This window comes from Panulirus ornatus, chromosome 29 (genome assembly GCF_036320965.1).
Source record: "Panulirus ornatus isolate Po-2019 chromosome 29, ASM3632096v1, whole genome shotgun sequence".
NCBI classification, from domain to species: Eukaryota; Metazoa; Arthropoda; class Malacostraca; order Decapoda; family Palinuridae; genus Panulirus; species Panulirus ornatus.
The window spans coordinates 6,585,447-6,603,028 of NC_092252.1; the positions used below are offsets into that span (position 1 = coordinate 6,585,447).

General features: G+C 44.4%; 1 long non-coding RNA gene across 1 annotated transcript in view; it reads left to right on the plus strand.

The window, feature by feature from the left end:
- Positions 1 to 398: 398 nt before the first annotated feature.
- LOC139757927 (uncharacterized) overlaps positions 399 to 17,582 on the plus strand; it is a 73,905-nt gene continuing 56,721 nt past the window's right edge. Inside the window, exon 1 of the long non-coding RNA XR_011714742.1 lies at positions 399 to 493. This is a non-coding gene — a long non-coding RNA (uncharacterized lncRNA). The remainder of the gene's footprint in view (positions 494 to 17,582) is intronic.

The following is a 17,582-nucleotide window of genomic DNA, read 5'->3' on the forward strand; positions in this document are numbered from 1 at the left end:
GAAACGTTAAAACACAAGAAGTATAGATGATGTCGAGAACTAATCAGAGCAAGTTTGCTGTACCCAGTGAGGCGCTTAATAGACAAGACTTTAAAAAAGTCAGTAGCTTGCCTGGCAGGTCGGACGTGGCGGACCGATACGTTAAATTCGTTGCATTTTCAAACCATCCTCGACACCTCCGCTCGCACCAGACTGGCCATTATAACAGCCGTCTCTAGTGACTGAACTCGGTTTTTATTTTTTACTCTTAAGTGTGTGTGTGTGTGTGTGTGTGTGTGTGTGTGTGTGTGTGTGTGTGTGTGTGTGGAAAGTGTAGAGTATAATGAACTCTTAGATAACGAATTAGTCCGTCAGGATTGTACGTACCACTTGACTCATTCTTCCATATATTCTTCGTAAAGGTACATACTACATGACGTCTTGGTGTGAACATCATCGCCTCGAGGGAAGTACTCCTGCTTCAGTCTCGGATGGGCTCTGGAGTCCAAAGCAAGTAGGTCCAAAATCTCTTAAAAGATTTTTTTGGTAAAATAAGATAAAGAAATGTAGCAGCAAGGAGACTTATTTCCTCGCCTGACATGTAAATAGATATTCATTCCATAGACATGAAAGAGAAACCATAGGTTATTAGTTAGCATGTGACGCGTAATTGTGATGCGTTGTATTCTTTGGGGAATCAGCTCAGTGAAACACAAGTGTTATTATCTGGGGTTTGAGTCTCAAAACCCCTCTTACGGAACTTGATACCAGCAGACATTCAGGTGGGTGTATATACGTATGGTTCTTAATGTTTGGTGTTAAAACTTGTATGTTTCTCTGCTACGTACGTACTTACCAAGTTTACTTTAATATATGTATTAGTTTATCATGCTGCTTCCAGCCTTGCTGCTGCCTAATATGCAAATTTTTTTGGTCATTTAACTTAATCATTCTGAGCAACAGGAAATTCGTGGAATAGATCATCGTGGCCATCGCCTGTGCGTGCAGAATCCTCAGTTTGTCTAACCTCGAGCCACTGAATAGGCAGAAGTTCTCACTAGTTGGTACTTAGCTAACAGTTGCTCACGAACAAGAAGGGGAGTATAGAGGGGGTACCGGAACTTGATCATTGTAGTCTGCCGTATCGTGGGTGGATTACATCTTTCATTCTACTAAGGCCACACCACTTCCTCATTCCAACTCTTACGTACCACAATCCCACGCCAGTCCCAACACATCACACCATCCCACGCCAACACCTACGCTTTATAAGTCCCCAGGGGGAACACCTACACACGGCAGCACGTTGCTAGGACATACTTATCATTAAAGAACCACAGCTCATTCCCTCCGTCTGTACACAAATGGTTACGGAGGTTCTAGGACACTAAGTAAGACAGGTGTTATTTTTTCCCGCTTCCTTCACGTGAGCCACAGAATAAGTTCATAACAATGTTGGTGCTGCTTACTCTTTGCAAATATAATGAGGCATCCTCTCGCCGTAGAGTTGTTTAGTTATCCGTACTCATCAGAGCCTGTGTTGTCATTGCTTGGGTCTTTACTGTACTTGTATCTTCAATGCCAACTTCATTACCTGTGTCGTCACAGGTAGCTAGAAAGGCAGTGATAAGAGAACGACGCGAGTCAGACTGGAAGATTACAGTAGCGATAGTGAAAAACGAAGCCCGCATTACAGCACGACAGCAGTGACGACGACAATAACAGTGAAGACACAAGACGAAAAGAACAGCTAAATATGACCAAGACAGAACGATGGCCATGACGATAACTGTGACGACGAGGATGACATTCAGTGAGCAGGAAGAGTCGTATTATTATCTCCACAACCTTCCTTCTTCCCTCCCTTCCCTTCCTTTCCTTCCTTCCTTCCTTCCTTCCCTGTCATACTTCCATAGATCAGAAAGATGAAGAAAAACTAATAAATCAGACAGTTTGAAACTTTTTCCTCTCAACTGCATAATGAAAAAGTTGGTATGAAACCCGCGCTGATAAAGTCTGCAGGGAGGCTGTTTTCAACAACATTCTTCTCCCGCGAAAAGTTTGCCTTTATTTCTAACATACTCGATCGAACTGTACCTGAATCACGACATTGCACAGGTGTGATTGAATATAGAATATACGTGTACGTGAATGAACATAGAATATACGTGTACGGCTTGTAACAATAATGAATGAATCAAGGCCAATAAGGATATTTTTATATAAACATAAGTAATGAAGCTTAATTAACAGGTGTATTTATAACTACCGTAATGTGCGTGTACTTTCAGGGATCAGGTGCACTGTTGACCAAGAGAAAAATTGGTGTTTTCATCTTGTGGCTCTTATCTTAGAAGTCATATGTGTAATGTGCAACTTTCAAATGCCTTTTATGGAATTTTAAAGACCGTGTTTTCTTCATATTTATCGATGCGTCGAATTCTATTAATATAGCCCAGGTCCTTGTTTGTGTGACATTTTCCTAGGTACCAGAATCCCCAGGTCCTTGTTTACCACCATTTCCTGATACCAAACTCCCCAGAAAGTTGTGCATGAACGGTTTACTGATTCAAATTTCGCAGGTCCTTATTTGTGAACATTTCCTTGTGCTGTGGTGGTTGCCAGGACCTTGTCTCATTATTTCTCTAGGTTCCCAAGTCCACACAGTTCCAGTGGGTTAAATATTTACTAGGAATTGGGGTTTCCAGGCCCCTTTTACGAATACCTCGCCAAGTCCAGGTCCCTAGACAGGTGACCTATCATTTCAGCTCGGGATTACTTGCTCAGCTTTCCTTCATGTAAACAAATTAATCTCAAATGCCTTATGGCCTGGCGGTGCGTAGGTCTTTATTTTGTCATGTTACATTAACAAGGGAAATTGTAATTATGCCACTTGGTCCCCAGCCACCAAATGTTTGCAGTGAATAATTTCATTACAGAGTTCACTACAGTGAGGCTGAGTCTCGCTCCCTCACCTCCCTCTCCCTTAACACCTCCTGCAACCCGTCGTCGACTTCCTTACCCCAAACCTCCAAGCCAACCCCCTTTCTCTCATTTCTCCCCTCCCATCAAAAGTACCCAAACACCTCCCTCTCCCATTCTCCACCGTACTCTTTAGTCTCCCCACCCCGACCCAATCCCCTTCCTTTCCCCTACCACCCTTGTTACTCACTTAAGTATTTCACCCTTCCCCTCCTCCATTCTCTACGTACCCCTTGCTATCTCCCTGCCATTCCTGCTCCCCTTCCCTACCTGTGTTCCTTCTCCTGCCTCTCCTCTCTTATTCCCCTTCCCCTTCCCCCCCCCCCCCCCCGCCTCGCTCTTCTCGTTCGTATCTATTTAGTTTTCCCTCCTTTTCCTCTTACTCTTATTCCCGTCACCCTCATACCTTGTCCTCCCCTCTCCTTTCTCCCCTTCCAGCCTTCTATATGCCCCTCCGTCTTCTCTTAGCCTCTCTTCCTCTTCCTCATTTCCTCCCTTTTCACCTTCCCCTTCCTCCGTATCTTCTCCCCTTTCCCCCTTTCTCGTCCTACATCCCATATCCCTCCTCTCGTCCCTGTCCCTTTACCCCTTTTCCGGTCCCCTTTCCCCCACACACACCCCCACACCCTCCAAGCCCACCAGCGCCTCACATTAACATTTATATGAATCCTGCTCGCATTTTACACTTTACTTAGTCCAAGTGTAATTAGTGGGAAGCTGGTGGTGGCTGATGGAGCAGGGGAGTGGCTTTGCTTCCTCCCTCCCTCCCACACCACTAGTGGTGGCTGATGGAGCAGGGGAGTGGCTTTGCTTCCTCCCTCTCTCCCACACCACTGGTGATGGCTGATGGAGCAGGGGAGTGTCTGCTTCCTCCCTCCCTCTCATACCACTGATGGCGGTTGGTGGAGCAGGGGAGTGGCTTTGCTTCCTCCCTCCCACACCACTGGTGGTGGCTGATGGAGCAGGGAAGTGGCTTTGCTCCCTCCATCTATTCCACACCACTGGTAGTGGCTGATGAAGCAGGGTAGTGGCTTTGCTTCCTCCCTCCCTCCCACACCACTGGTGGTGGCTGATAGAGCAGGGGAGTGGCTTTGCTACCTTCCTCTTCCCCTCCCTCACCGCAGGTGGTGGCTGATGATGAAGCGAGGGAGTGGCGTTGCTGGCTCCTTCTCCTACTCTCACCACCACCATTCCTCTGTCACCTGTCCATTCCCTCCGCATTTTTACTTTCACAGTTGTCATTCCTCCCTCATTATCTCTCTTCCTTTTCACTACTGCCTACCCGTCTCACGGCTCACCATCATTGCTTTCGACCCTTCCTCTCCTTACTCGTAGCTCTCCTCCCTCTCAGTGCAGTGTCTTCCTCTCTCTCTTTCTCTCACCGTTATCTCTTCTCTCTCTCTCTTACCGTCCATATCTCTTCCTCCTCCTAACCGCTAACTTTCCACACCCTCACCGTTGCTCTTACACTCTCATCCGCCCCCACTGACTCCTCATGTGGTCCTCAACATCCCCGATGCAATTACAGTAAAGAAATGTCTATTGATTGTTGGCTGTATTGTTTAGGGTGAAGGAGCGTTGTGTACCAGTGTTGGGTACTAGGGCGTGGAGTGCTGAGGTGTGTTATGTACCAGTGATGGTTACTAGGGTGTGTTGTGTCCTACTTTTAGTGACTAGGAGATGGTGTGCTCTAGTGTGTACCAGTGTTAGATACTAGGTGTGTTGTGCACCGGTGTTGGATACTAGGGTATGCTGTGCTGTGTACCAGGTATAAATATTTAAGTGTGTTGGATACTACGAGTGTGGTGTGCAGTGTTGATTATTAAAGTGTGTTTGATACTAGGGTGCGTTGTATACCACCACCACTACTACTCTACTACTACTCCTGCTACTGGCAGAGGTATCCGCTTTTATGCATGTAATTTTCATTTAGGTATGTGAACCATTTTACCGTATAGGCTGAGTCGTAGTGACGGTGAGAGCACAGGACCTCTCTTGGGCAGCCGGCGTCCGCTGGTCACTGGGAGAACTGAGCTAATACCGATTATACCAACTAAATGTTCCACATGAACAATCTGATTTAGAATTCAACGTGGATTTAAAGGTTAATAGTAAACGTTGGATAGATAACTGAACGTTCAAAGAATGAGTAGATAAGGGCTTTAGCAAGATTTACATCAAATCATTTAGACGTAGAATGTGAGAACAGTATTATAGTATCATTGTGGTATTTTGCCTTCCCAGTCTCTGTTGTTATATGTCTGGAGAAAATAAGTTTGAGAAATATGTATTTTAGTAGAGTTGGGCCGGCTCATCCCCTATATGCCGGAAGTGAGGAAACTTTTCCAAATTAAAACGGTAAGAGTCCTTGTGTAGACCACAACAGTATGTGCACTACATCATGCAGAACTTGTGTGCATGTGTTTAAGGGCAGACATTCCTTCATGTGTACATCGCCAATCATCATTGCAGTGGCAGTAGGTCACTTTAAAACCGTCCCTAGCGAAGCCCGAGGCTGTTACTCCCAGAGTGAGAGGTTTGCGTATCGTGTGATCGATGTGTCGCTTGTTCTCTCCTACCTCCATACCCTCACAGCGCCTCAGAGGTTGTGTTAGCAGCGCACCAGGTCGGTCTGGTTCTCTGGAAACACGGCAGATCTCACCGCTCCACCCGTCATAACCTTGCGCTATTATATCGGATTTGGTGCAACTGTTGGTGTTTCCAAAACTTATCCGTCACTTCGCGTTGGATTACTTGTCGATGATGTTGACTGGTGTCTTATTGTAGCGGAGGATGGCGTCGCTAGATTTGGCTCGTTAAGTACAGAGAATAAAATCGGTGTTGTGGTACATTAGTGTCTCATGTAAATGAAGGAGGAGAGAAAAATGTCATGGAGTGGACCATTTCAGGTATTTGCTGCAGGCAGTTGATAGCTGTTCATACGAGGCGTATCTCCAGATGTGTTCTGTGTAGTGACACCTTGAGTCACCCCAAGAAATAGGGAATGGAAAAACGGGACGGCGCGAAAGCTTCCCCAGTAGAAAACGGAACAACACTAAAGATCTCAACATTCTGGGCTCTCCCCTTCCACCTATACCATCTTCCCCCGTCCTGCCTCAACCCCCCTGCCACCACCACAGATTCTCCTCCAACCCTTCCCCCCTCCTCCCCCACCCTGCCGCTCTCTCTCTCACCCCCTCCCCACCTGCTCCACCTCCCGTCCATCAGCACCTCCCCCATCTGCACGCTACCCTCTTAAAGTCATTGTTATGTGGATCCCCAAGCTCGCTAACAGGCTCGCTCATTATGCAGCCTCGTTTACTTCCCAGAAATGTTATTTTGATAAGCTGGCCCATGGTTCCCGGAGTGGGGATCGATGCCCACTCTACTCTCGTCACTCCCTGTATGTCTCCAATTGGATGTATTCTTTTCTTCCCGTATACAATGACCCGTCATTATAGGGTGATCGATTGTGACTACTTTTCTTTTTTTCTCTGTGACAAGGCGATCTGGGTAAATGGGGGGGGGGGGGGGGGAGTATGAGGAGTGGATGGGGGGTTGGGGGTAATGAGGACGGTGTGGGAGGGAGGGGGAGGTTGTGCGTGCACCGGTGTGAGCAGTGAGACGGGATGTCGTTCTGTTCTTGAGGAGAGCGTATCGTAAATTGTTACGTCATGATCTTGCTGGCTGTGTGTGTGTGTGTGTGTGTGTGTGTGTGTGTGTTGGAATGGATCATATAATAACGCGATGCTATGACTGGTACGGATGAGACGATGAATCTGTTTCGTAGCATCGGTATGTTACCGTGCGAAACCAAGCCGCCAGTCTGCAGTTCAGGTACACTCATCCGGAAAACAGGGAAAAAAAAAAAATGATATGCGTAATATACATGACAAATGATACTTGGGTTGTTTTGAAACAGCAGCCACGAATAATACTTTGGCCTCGCGTTTCGTGAGCTGGTGATGTAAATCCTTCTAAACAAAAATTCAAATGGGTATTTTGGAAAAAAAAAAAGAAAAGAAAATGAAAGCTCGGACGACCAAATGTTATGGAGTATAAAACATCCTCACACAGAATTCTTTATTACTGTTTTCTTTATCAGAGTTGTGGGGAAAAATTAGGACTGAGGCCGTAATATCAGTTTCTAATAATAGCGGTCTCAGATATTTTTATCGTAGTTATCGTGACGTCGGGGAAGTTATAAATCTTGGTGCTACTTGCTGGGTCGCCGGTCCTGAAGTAGTAGTGCCTGTGGTGGCGAGGAATGTCTTCTTATACTGATACAAATCGTGACCCAGATTGACATGACTTAGAATGTATAGGGAATATATATATATATATATATATATATATATATATATATATATATATATATATATATATATATATATATATGTGTGTGTGTGTGTGTGTGTGTGTTTAACCTGAAGACTGCTTCCGCAGTGTTCAGGAAGTCAGCCACGTCCTCCGGCAGGGATCACAGTTCGTGGTCAATGTTTTGTGTTTGTCCCGGGAAAGAAAGTTATATATATATATATATATATATATATATATATATATATATATATATATATATATATATATATATATATATATATATATGCCGACATGGCATGCTCACAACGCTCCTGAGGGCGGTTTGTGGCTCGAGAAAGTATATTGAAGAAAAACAGACATAAGCAGTTGGAGGAGAAGTGAGCGTGGCAGTAGCCAGCCGCTGGCCGGCCATCAGCCAGGGATAACAGGCGGCGGCCCTCGTTAACCTGATTCACAGTTTCGTTCAGCGAACGACCAATACACCCAGAAACACTCAGACATACACATATATACACACACACTCGCCTCACACACATCCACACGAGCACATTATACCACACCCACCCCCAGGACGGACCCCTCCCTGCACACGTACACACAAAGAGGTGTTACCGGACACCACCTGCGTGAGATTACATAGCGAGTGAAAAGTCACCTTTGGCAAGGCTGTATCACTGACCGTGCTACAGTCTCGTCAAGGACCTTCTAACTCCATGGGAGTCTGTATACCCCTGCCGCTGGAAGTAGCCCAACCTTGTGCTGCAGGAGCCTTTAGAAAGGTTTGAGTGTTCAGGGCCTGACCATGCAGGAGTGTGTAAGGTGAGTGCGGGATAAAATACATTGGAGCAATGTTACTTAGTTGGAGGCGACGTGCTGGGGCTGGGCTGAAACAGGGCACATGAGGCGGCAAGGGGAAGTCACGGGCATGATGTGGGGCTTTCTTGTGGGTAAGGGGCAGAGGTTCTGGTGAATTATACATGACAGCTAGTGGAGAAATGTGAGCGAATGAGGCCATTTATTCGTCTGTTCTTGGCGTTTCCTTGTTGACGGGGCCAACAGCGAACAAGAGTTATATATATATATATATATATATATATATATATATATATATATATATATATATATATATTAGTCATCAGATATATATATATATATATATATATATATATATATATATATATATATATATATATATATATATATATACACCTGGATGGACTAAAATGGTGGAAGTTTTAGACAGTTATGCCAGTGTAAATACACTGAAGGTCTTTTTGAAGGAAGCCAAAACATCTAAGTCTGTATAATTAGTTTTACGTTTTTTATCTCTTTCATGCTAAAAAAAAAAAAGAAAACCGCTGAATAACCATTAGCTTCTGGCACTTTACGAATTCCACAAAATCGTCAGACTGAGAGAAAGTAATCGTTAATCCTTTTGTTAAGTGTCGCTATACGTTAGAGGGTGGTGTAGTGTGTGAGTGTATATGGCAGAGGGTACAGTGGGTAAATGTATATAGATGTTATAGTGGGTGAATGTATATTACACAGGATATAGAGTGTATATGGAAGAGTGAATAAATGGCGAGTGTATATGATAAAAGGTGTAGTTGTCGAGTGTACATGGTAGAGTGTATAGTGGACGAGTATAGGTGGTAGAAGGTGTAGTTGGCGCGAGTGTATATGGTAGAATGTATAGTGGGAGAGTGTGTATGTTAGAAGGTATAGTGGGTGAGTGATAAAGGGGAGTTGAATGGCCACATATGGCAGAGTGCGAGGTACTCAGGTGGGATTAATAGGCGGAACCCACTTTACTGGACCACATCTCTCACAGTGGAAGTCTTCCTGCAGATAATACTGGAGAGAGAGGAGGTGACGCTCACCGTCCTAGGATAAGATACACTATGACAAGTGAAAAGTGTAGGACTGCGGAATAGTAGGAGAAAAGGAGAGCAGGTATTAAAGATATATATATATATATATATATATATATATATATATATATATATATATATATATATATGTATATATATATATATATATATATATATATATATATATATATATATATATATATATATATATATATATATATATATATGCATAACTGAGGTAAAGATGATTTGCGGTACACAAAGTGGTGATTGAATAAGCTTGTGAATTTTTAGCTTTCTTAAACCTCGTTCGAGGCGTCGTAAAGGACGATTCATTGCTGGCTTTGTAATACTCTGCAGGGATCCCAGTCCTTGTCTTCTTCTACTTCTTCCAGTTCGGCATATGCTTATCTAGATAAGTTAGTGCACCTTGTACCAGCCGGCTGTGATGGCTGAAAGACTGTGCTTTGCATTCAGTGTTGAGGATTATTGAGCAGTGTTTAAGTCTACGCTTGAAAAGATGAGAAGTGCTTGTTTTGTAGTCTTTGATAGAAAACGGTAGACAGGGGGTCCTAATGACAGTAGACTGGAGATCCAAATGACACTAGACAGTGGGATCTAGGTACTTAGACGGGACCCAGTGGACGGTAGAAAGGTGGAAGGTGGTTAAATGACAGTAGACAAGGGGATTTAGATACTTAGACGGGGCCCAAATGACAGAAGAAAAGGGATGTTAATGACAGTCAACAAAGGGTCCACATGACAGATGGGGCCCCACGAGTGTAGGATTCTCTCCCCGCACAGTACAAATAAGTTACTGTAAATAAATAATTACAATAGACGGGGGCCAAATAACATTAGAGGGAGGTTCCAGATGACGGTGGACAGGGGTCCAGGTATTAGTAGACAGTGGATCTAGATGACAGAAGACGGAGATCTGATGACAGTTGACAGAGGGTTTAGATGACAGTGGACAGGGGTCCAGATGGTAGCAGACAGTGGGTCCATGTGACAGTGGACAGAGGGGGTCGACATGCCGTGGACAGGGTTCCAGATGATAGTAGACAGTGCGTTCAGATGACAGTGGACGAGAGTTCAGATAATCCCACGCTTCTCGCCGGTAGTATTGCACGGTAAATAGAGCAACAACACAACAGCTTCGACTATGTATATCGCAGGCAAAGAAAAATTCCCAAAACAGATTATTTTCCACGATTCAGAGCTTTCTAAACTGCTTGTTTATAGCGTTCCCGCTTCATCCAGCCTTGGTAATTATAACCTTAAACCTCCGAGAAGACGTTTCCTCCTGAGCCACATAGACATATAAGTGGAATGGGAAGGCTTGGTGACTTCTCTTCACGACTGTAGAACCCGTCCTACTTCAATGACTCATGCTAGGAGTCGACCTATAAGAAAAGAAACAGCCTCATAATTTGTCCATCATGACAAGTTCCAGAATCCTTAAGCGTTGTGACAGTTGCTGTGAGTTCTCTCCGTACACGCTTCTATCCTTCGCTTCATTAGTCACATAGATATGGAGCGTATCCTGCTAGATTCACACGTACGTTGACTGACGATCATCAACTATCCACAACTTGACGTCCATAACCTGGTCTTGGATGTTTCCCCATCCGTCTCTTCCCGAGCTGACCTTCATTAGACTTAACTTTGAGTTGAGAAACCTCGTACATCAAATGGTATTGACTAGAAAAATAGTGAGGGCCAATTAGGGACGTAGAAAATTTCGATGGGGGCCACAAAATCTTTGTAAAAATGAATACATGTATAATCATTGCCCATGAAGGCTTCCTGCTGTGTGAAAGAATTACATTAAATCTTTACACACTGTGTGTCGTAGGTCGATAGAGTATTTTCCCCAACACATTTATACATGATGCAGACCAGTAGAATGTGGGGGGATCGTCAGTGTGTATTTTCAGTTCCCTGGAGACTGCACAGATTAATGGGAAAAAATGCAGTTTATGGACGTGGTGGCCAGACTAGCTCGTTTGCATGAAATTTACTTGAATGCACTGCGGACTTCATCACCCATTTCAGCACGGCGACGGTACAACCTTTTTGGTAATAATGTCTGGTCTTTGCCCTGATTCGCGAGGGTCAGATCAAAGTTCACCTCATTATAAGTGACCCTTGGCGCTCAAGGGTCGAAATGATGCCGGGAATTATCGACGACTGACGACAAAATCATGAATACGTGACAGATGTAAAGCAAGTGGTTGTCAGTGTGTTCTGTAACACCCAAGGGCTCCAGGCGTTACAGCCAGGGGCTTTTGAGGAAGCAGGAGGCGGGTGACCAGTCCTTCGTATGAGACAACACTGTGTTGGGAGGACCACGGGGCTCGACAGACCACTCTAGACAGTTGCTGTAGGTGATGAGGTGGTATCTTCCAACACTGTCTTCTGTACTGCACATGGATTCCACATTGCAGATGTTTCTTTACGTTTGCGTTACTGTGTTCACCAAGAGCTTCCTCCACCAGAAAGCTACAGCTGATCGAAGTGAAACGGTCTTATTCTAGTCGTGAAACAGTCTGCAATGAAACCACGAAGTAGAAGAGTATCATGATATAAACTTATTTAGTCCAACGGAAACAATGTATTTCTAGTTTTGAGTCAGCCTGAGATGGAACACCACGAACTAGAATAGTATCATTAAAATAAACTCATGTTACTCGAAGTGAAAGAGTCTCACTGTACGAGTGAAACAGTCTGAAATGAAACATGTAGAAGTAGTAACCCAAAAGTAAACTCATCTTTCAAGGCTTGATTTCCTTGCACGCGCTCCATAACTGTGCACGGACCTTCTGTTGTCGTTTGATAGACAACCGTCATGTAAGAAATCTTGAGTTCATCAAATGTTCAACTATAACAGCGAGAGAAGAACAGTTAGACCTTGTCGTTGAGTGAAAGTCGAACAGCAGAGCTGTAAGCCGTGTGTGTGTGTTATTTATTCCACCAAGTTGAAATAATAGAAAAGTTAATTGTAGAATAAACAGGTGGCTGGGAGGGCTGCCATTATGCTCCTCCTCCTCAGTATCGATAATGTAATCAATGGTGTACACATGTGGGCCGGTCACCATGGCAACGGGACTCTCCCGCCTGGCTCACAACGAACCACAGTTAAACTGCATTCAAATCTTTTCTTTCTTTCTTTCGCTCTTTCTCTCCAACATCATCTTGGGCTGCATCCAGCGCTGCTATGGACTTTGATAACTGAACGCTAATTACGCGTCTAAATTACGAGGTGCATTTAAAGGAACGTTAGAAAATATTGAATTGATTTTCCTTCTTCATTCAGGAAAACATTGATCTTTGCGAACAGTTCTCGGGTCTTTTTCCCTGTTACGTAACTTCCCAAGTTTACCCCTCAAACAAGGGCCGTGAATACTGGAACCCTAAGGGATATCTTTCCAATGATCTGGCCGCCTATCGGTCACAAGGTCGCTTTCTGGTTTATTGAATTGTGGGTAATGGAAGTAGGATGAGAAGGAGTGTTAGACACACTCGTTACTGTGGCATCTTTTTGTGTATAACCCCTGTAGACGTACGAGTATCACCTGCTTCATGATGAACCATTTTTAAAGTTTGGTGCAGATAAAGAGAAGTTAATGGATATTGAGAGAGAGAGAGAGAGAGAGAGAGAGAGAGAGAGAGAGAGAGAGAGAGAGAGAGAGAGAGAGAGAGAGAGAGGAGGGGGGGATTGTGTGTCTGTTTGAGAATATATTGGAAACTAGTAAAATATGTTTTAACTTTTCACCATTCCCTTAAGGATGTATATATATATATATATATATATATATATATATATATATATATATATATATATATATATATATATATATATATATATATATATACAGTGTTCGCCTCTGGAGCTGAGAACGTGCTGGTAATGGCACTGGTGGTATCCGCCGTACAGCACAAAGTCCAGTCCAGCAATTACATGTCTGTGGGACAGTACCTGCCGTAGAGACCAACATGGCACATACATGACCGTGGGGACAGTATCCACCTTAGAGACCAACATAGCACATACTTGACCGTGGGGACAGACAGTATCCACCGTAGAGGCCAACATAGCACATACATGTCTGTGGGACTTGCTGTCCATGATACTGGGTAATCTTTAACTCCTTAACTTTGGTCATAACGCCGCAGGACTTGGCTGGGGAAAAAACCACTACTGTACATATATCACCAAACTTCCGGCAGTGGAATGGACGCGCTTTGGATTTAAGGACACTTAGAAGGGAGGAAATTGAGGAATAATAGCGGTATTTGTAATAGTCAGTGCTTTGGACTTGTCAAAACTGGGCATTTTAAAGCGTCTCAGGCGTTTTTTTGTGGGTGTGAGATTTATGCTTCCTACACGCACCAGTCACTAAGCTCTGAGCTGAAGAATGTCAGTTTTCTGCCAGTCACAGGGTTACGTCAGGGCTACCAGTCACTGACTCGCGGACTATTTCAGGACTGTATCAGTCTCTGACTTGTGTGTTGGACGACTTCTGAGCTGTACCTGTTACTGACTCTTGTGTTGGACTTCTCCAGGACTGTACAAATCCCTAACTTACGTCTTGTACTTCTTGAGGGATTTGCCAGGCACTGAGAAGGGCATATGATGGTAGTGTGGCTTAGCAGAGGAGGTGGTTGTAGTGTGGTAGGGAAGGCATAGGTGTGGTGATGTAGTAGAATGGCAGAGCAGATTGGAGAGCAGTGCAGGGTAGTGCAGAGCAGAAGAGAGTAGAATGGGACAGTGCAGCTCAGATGGCAGGATGGGGCAAGGTATGGCAGGGTAGGTGCCAGTACAGGGCATGCCATGGCTGGGCATGTGGCAGGGTATGTAGGGGCGGCAGCGGCGGGGCGGCAGTATCAGTGATTGACATGTTGGCAGCGGTGAACCACTATTGGCAGAGGCAGACCCGGCACATGCTATGGTTATATATAGCCAGCCTGGGGCACCATCCTCACCACCTTCCTCACCAGCTCATCATACACCTCACCATGTCACGATGCTCTCCACCGTGTCATCACTTATTTTTCCAGGTCATCATGTGTTTCACCAGGTCGCTAACAAGTCACCATAGAGCCCATCCATCAGGTCACAGCTCTTTTCACTGGGGCATCTCGCACTTCTTCAGGTCACAACGCACATCACCAGAGCAGCACACACAAACGGGTCACCATAGATTCCGATGATCACACCACACTTCACCAGCTCACCAAGTGCTCTTAACATGTCGCCATAGTCCAACAGATCACTGCACGCCTCACAGGGTCATCAGATAATGTATAAGTTTCCCACACAGTCCATCAGGTCACGCCACATATCTATCACACTCTCACTGGTCGGTATCGTTTGGTATACGTATGATTTCCAACACAAATCTGCCAGAATGTACAGTGTACATTCCTGCTCTCCCCATGTGGCTGTACAGGAGAGAGAGAGAGAGAGAGAGAGAGAGAGAGAGAGAGAGAGAGAGAGAGAGAGAGAGAGAGAGAGAGAGAGAGAGAGAAGACCGTTCTTCAACCCTGATCTTGAAGACCCTACGTTGATCTACCCATTCCTGGCCCGACCTCCTCTCCTTTTTCTTCTTACATTTTCTTCTCGACTTGCTTCTCTTCCTCAATTTGTTCTCCATTATTATCTCTCCTCCTCCCTTCCTCTTCTGCCGGTTCCCCACCTGAATTATTCCCGGCCGCATTTATTAAAAAAGTTTGTACGCCGTAGACCCACCAACGGAGACTTTGTTCGGCCTGTCCCAGCTTCCTTTGGAGTCTCGTTACCTGCCTACTGCAGCCCATTTTCTGTCTCTGTATTGCCTACTTTTAATCACTCTCTACCTGCTTACTACTTGCCAGCTACCTGCTTACTACCTGCTAGCTACCTGCTTACTATTGCTCACGGGCGCACCACTACCTGCCTGTTACTTGTCCCTCTCGCCCACTACCTGTCTTTCCTGCCGACTACCTGCTTATTACCTGTCTCATCTGCCTAGTACCTGGCCGCTACCTTCCCACTGCCGGTCCTCTACCTGCCCACCTCCTGAGTATTACCTGCCCTGCCCGCTTACATCTCCCTTATGTCTACAAAAATGGCTGCTGGCCACAGTGACATGGTGGAATAAGTTGAACATAACTCTATTTATCACGTTTTATCATCTTAGCCATTGGTATCCTCATGATTTGTGTATCTATAACATCTAATAACTATATATATATATATATATATATATATATATATATATATATATATATATATATATATATATATATATATATATATATGAGACTTACTTCCTGACCATTTAACATGGTAGTCCTATTTACTTGAAACCTAAGCCACATCCTTAAGTTGAAACCCTTTATCCACCTACTGTACTTTAGAATCTTGTAGCCACCTCCATAACTTTAAAACTTATTACAGTGTACCATTACTTTAACACCGTGTGTATGAAGTACCATTATGTGTACTCGTGTATGCACAAAATGAATAGACTTGAGACCGTTGGAATGTCTTTATGGCATGTAATCTGTAGTCACAATCATAACTGTGTAAGCTTGTTTCAATACTGTTGGCCCTGATGTCATTACCCTTCGTTATAACCCGCGGCCATAGATAATGTCGTATGATATTACCACCACCACTCACGTACCTCGATGTCTTCAACTTTGTACATGTAACCTAAATTCCGCTACCATAACCCGCCATGACCTGCGAGCGCCGTAACTACCATCGTCTGTAACTCGTGTCCGCCACTAATAACACTGACCTTGAAGAAGCGTTTCTTTACGGCTCATTTCCCTAATCACTAAGCGTAGGAAACTCGGCCGAGTGGCCGCGGCTCTTAAGGTGCATAACAAGAAACACGTGCTAATGAAGGCACACCGTACGGCAGGCCGAGCGTGAAGACGTACGTCGCGCCAGATTGTGGCCCGGGCAGGGCTGTCCGCGACAGTTATGGCTGCCGGGTGCTGCTATATGGATGGTCAAGTGGACTTTCTTTTTTCATTAGTTCTCCCTTGTGAGCTATATCCTCCACGGGAATGTTTTTTTTACGCATTGTTTTACATAAAGCGTTGAAGTTCCCCATTGCCTTTCGGCGCGGGATTCGTAGAATGAGAGAATCAAGTCATAATATGGTGGAATTAAGAACTGATATCTGAGGGTAGTCAGGGGAACACCATTGGCGTGGCCTTTGAAAAGGGGTAAGAAGCCGAGCGGTTGGAACGCACCTGGTTCTCATCTAAACTTAACTAACACACAGGTTTACTTGGTAGTGAGGAGTGCTCTTCTGGTCTTAACGCGAGATAGGGTTGCTGATAAGCGCTTTACATTTTGCAGTTACTACCGGCATCTGAGAGAATATCTGAGTAACTGACGCGAATATCTTAGTAACTAGCTCGGCTTGTGCTGAATCTTCCTGGTACGGAATTACTTGGTTCTGTGGTGTTCTTGTGATATGTTTCCTTTTACGTAAATATACAGGCCGCCTGATGCTTAAGATTATTTTCGGCTTCTGTTCTTATCTGTGTCTAGGACGTTGCAGCTAATGGTAGAAAAGCAACACCGTCTGAATCACAGTAGTGTTAGATCGTCTCTATCACAGCCTTATGGAGGGACAGTACAAACATTGTAGAAAGTAATGTTTTTTCACCTTTATATATAAGCATATATGATTACCCAAGACCAGTTTCTATGAAAGTGGTCTGGTGCTTAACCAGAACCTCTTTCCAAAGGCTCATGAAACCCATAGATGCGCTGCTTCCAATAGCAAGGAAATGTAGACTACTTTGGAGTGAGTTTTTTTTTTTGACGATACTTAATGCATGATATAGCCTCATCAAAGGTGTCATTCTACTCGCTTTGAACCTCAAGTTCTTAGTAGTACCATAAGGCCCTCGATAGAAGGTTACTCATCTAGTTTAGATGCTGAATTGAAGATAATGTACACCAAAACATATATTATCAAGGTAGTGTTGTGAGAAGTCTATATGTACAGCAGGCTATCCCTAGTTCGTTTCCATTAATTTCCTTGAAACTCACTGAGACACCTGTCGAGTCAAGCTGTTTACGGAAGAGAAGGAATAATGTGATTATACAGCTAGTGTTAGATGATTAGGTGTTTGTAGGGTGATTATGTGTAAGGAGTTGAGATGACTGATTGTTTTCTTGGATGGATGTTACGTATTTTTGATTTTGGTTGGTGGTTGAGCTTGTGGAACTCCCGTTCTGCTGCCTCTTGTAGTTTACCGGGAACTCACAAATACCCTTTCGAGCAAGACTTATCCTCATCACCGGTTTATCACTGTATCTTCTCGCTCCTCCCTCACCCACGCGTTCGACTAATTATTCTCCTTTTCCACCTGCCTTGCTTCAGGTGTCATGTCCTAATTAGTAGTTAGGGCGGC